The sequence below is a fragment of the Guillardia theta genome, assembly GCF_000315625.1.
Source record: "Guillardia theta CCMP2712 unplaced genomic scaffold GUITHscaffold_76, whole genome shotgun sequence".
Classification (NCBI taxonomy): domain Eukaryota; class Cryptophyceae; order Pyrenomonadales; family Geminigeraceae; genus Guillardia; species Guillardia theta.
Genome location: NW_005434598.1, coordinates 439,142 through 442,587, shown reverse-complemented (window position 1 = coordinate 442,587; position 3,446 = coordinate 439,142).

Genomic DNA, 3,446 nt, shown 5'->3' with positions numbered 1-3,446 from the left:
TCTCCTCTCCTCTCCTCTCCTCTCCTCTCCTCTCCTCTCCTTCTCCTCTCCTCTCCTCTCCTCTCCTCTCCTCTCCTCTCCTCTCCTTCTCCTCTCCTCTCCCTCTCCTCTCCTTCTCCCTCTCCTCCATCGTCAATCTTTCGATATCTTCTCTTTCTTCTTCACGGTCGAATACCTTCATGTGTCATGTGCTTTCCATAATCATTCCCCTTCTCGCTACTCATCCTCGCTCATCTCTCCCTCTCCCCCTCCCCATCCTCCTGCTCCTGTCGAGCCGCTGTCCGCTCTGGCCTTCCTCACGCTCCGTCGCCTCGCAGGACTCTCTCTTAGACAGCGAAGTCGAGCAGATTCTGCGAGGCCGGTTCAACGTCGTGCAGGACCGCAAGAAGAGAGAAAGTCCAGCTGAGGCTTCAGCTGAGGTCGAACAGAAGCCGATCGTCGAGGGGGACGTGTGTGTCATCTGCCAGGAGGAGCTCAGCTCGGAAAAGGAGCCGCTGACGTACTGCAGGCGGAGCTGCGGCAACAGCGTCCATGCGCGGTGCATGAAGGTATGGGGGGAGCACAAGACCTCGCAGAAGGAGAACATCTCTTGCCCTCTCTGCCGTGAGGACTGGGGCCCCGACGCCCTCGCCCTCCTCTCTCGCGACCTCCGGCCTCCTCGCCGGCCCAGCAACCTTCATCATGGCGTCTGCTGCTCCCGATGTCGCTCCCTCCCTGTCGTCGGAACGAGGTCTGTTAACTCCGCCCTCCTCTCACCCTCAGCTCCTGCTGGCAGATATCGCTGCCTCCTTTGCCAAGACCTCGACCTCTGCTCCTCCTGCTTCGCCCACGACTCTCACAGACATCATCCGTTCGTGCAGAAGGAGCTCCGGGACTCTCCGTGGGCTCCAGCAAAGTACTGCAACTGCCTCCTCCTCCTCCTCATCATCATCTCCATCATCATCATCATTATCGTTATCATCGTCATCGTCATCGTCATCATTCAGCTCCTCCTCCTCCTCTTCCTGCCCTGACATTGCTGCAGCCGCCAGGCAAACAGGCGGGGAGACGGCGGAGAAGGGAGGCTGCAACAGCAGCTGATGCAGCAGCTGCAGGTGACGAGGAGCAGCAGGAGGAGCAGGACAAGAGATGATGACGTGGCAGAGTCGGGAGCTTACTGAGGATGATTACGAAGTTCTTCTCCAGCTAGACTCCAGCAGCGGGTCGTCAACTTCTCTCCTCCTTCCCTCCTAACAACCTGCAGGCTGGTGAGCCTTCACGAGCATCTAGTGCTGTCGCTGCCGCATCCCTCTAGGGACCAGGTCATGACTTCTCCCCTCCTCTCTTCCTCCTCCACTCCTCTCCTCCTCCACTCTCCCTCTTCATGTCATCTCCCTTCCTCTCCCTCCTCCTGTCCTCACTTGGTCCAACTCCACTCGTCCTGTCTTGCTAGTCGCATGCTGATGGAAACATAAAGGTGGCGCAGGCGGGAGAGAGGGGAAGCACTTCTTGTGTCTTTTGCTCGCATGCGATCAACAATGGCAGCGAATTGCGGCGACTCACCTGCTCCTGCCTGGCACATCAGCTCTGTCTCCAGGTCGCCTCCTCCTCCTCATCATCATCCCCCACCACTACCAACAACAACAGCAACAACAACTCTGAAATCCACCTCCTCGCTATCCTCATGCCAATTCCCCTCCTGTTCTCCCATCCCCTCAGCTCCGCCTCTCCTCCTCCTCCTGCTCGTCTCATTGTCACAAACAAACGAGCTACTGACCTGTCAAACAGTCCCAGCTGATCTTGGACCCTTCCCTTTGCTGTCCCTCCTGCTCCCTCCCCTCTTTCCCGGTCTTGCCCCTGGGGTAAGGCAGGCGCAGCTGCTGCAGCCAATCGAGATGACGGCCGTACAGGGGGCGAGGGATCAGAGCAGGACGAGGAGGAGGAGGGTGAGCGACAAGGTGAGCGGTGAGGAGGAGACGTCGAGTAATGATGAGCAGCAGACGAGCAAGGCTGGGCAGGCGCAGGAGGAGGAGGCAGCGGAGCTCTCATTTGCAGTTACCGGCAAGTGTCTGTCAGGAGGAAACGTCGAGATGATGGCGAGCAACCAACATGCGGGAATGGAAGGAGGAGGAGAAGGAGGAGGAGGAGGAGCGGCAGCGGCAGCAGCTTCCTCCTCTGCAGCTGCTGCTCTTCCCCCTCATCCTCACGGCAGGTCGAGCCTCGCGCTCACCATGCAGGTCAGAGGTCAGGCCGCGGATTCAGCTGCTCACCTCGTCCCTGGCAGAGACTACGGAAAGGAACGCGATCGGCTCCCGTGCTGGGGGGCAGCACGAGGACGAGCAGCTTGGAAGCAAGGGAAGGGGGAGGGAGCATAGTGACTCACGGCCGATCGCTCGGAAGATCAAACGGAGGAGACGAAGAAGCGCTCGCGTACTCCTGTATCCTACCTCCTGCTCTGCTCTCCTGCTCTCTCCTACTGACTCTGCTGTGCAGCTGTTGCTACCGGCTCCTCCTCAGCTGTCGATCGCCTGGCTGTCCGAACGTTGGTGCCTCTTCGCTCTCGAGCTCCTCGCTGACTCGTTGAGCAGCCGCCCAGCAGCAAGAGGCGACGCGAGAGGAAGACCTGCGCCCAGCAGCCCCCTAGCTGAGGGTCACGTGGCCTCCGGTCCCCTTCAGGAGCTGAGCGGCACGACCCTGTCACGGGCGCGGCTTCAGCTGGGGAGTCAGGCGGGGGCGACGCCAGCTGGCCCGCAGTTGCCGGACATCTCAGAGAGGGGGGGGAGGCGACGGCTGGAGGTGCGAAGGAGGGGAGGGAGTGAGGCTGCTGCCTCGAGGATGGGGCTGACGGTAAGCGAGGAGGAGGAGGAGGAGGGAGGGAGGAGGGGGAGGCGAGATGGGGAGCAGAAGTTGAGGAGAGAGGAAGGGAAGAAGAGCAGGGGCAGGAGGAGGAGCGAGGGCAGGAGGAAGTAAGTTGGGCCCTGCAGGTAAACGGACGGGAGGCGGAGGAGGAGGTGGCGATTGCTCCAAAGGTTCTGGAGAAACATCTGAGGAGACGAGGAACGCGCGCCTTCCTGCGACCTCTGCGACCCCCCACATCAGTCGAGTACGAGCTGACCTTGTCCTAGCTCGCGGGAAGATGAGGGAGAGGATGGACTTGTAACATGAGAATCTTTTATCATGTGGGTTTAAAACAGTCTTAACTTGCCAGCACCTCCCTCTCCCTCCCCTCCCTCCCTCCCTTACTCCCTCCTCTCCCTCCCTCCCTCCCTCACTCCCTCCCTCCCTCCCTCACTCACTCACTCACTCACTCCCTCCTCTCTCCCCACTTTTCCCCCTTGTCAATTTTGATGTCAGTTGAAGGCCCTGACTCCAAGTCCCACCTGCAGTCCTTCCCTCCTCCCTTCTCGCCCTCCTTCACTTCTTCTTCCGCCACCTTCTATTCCCCTCCCTCTCCTCCTCTCCCTCCC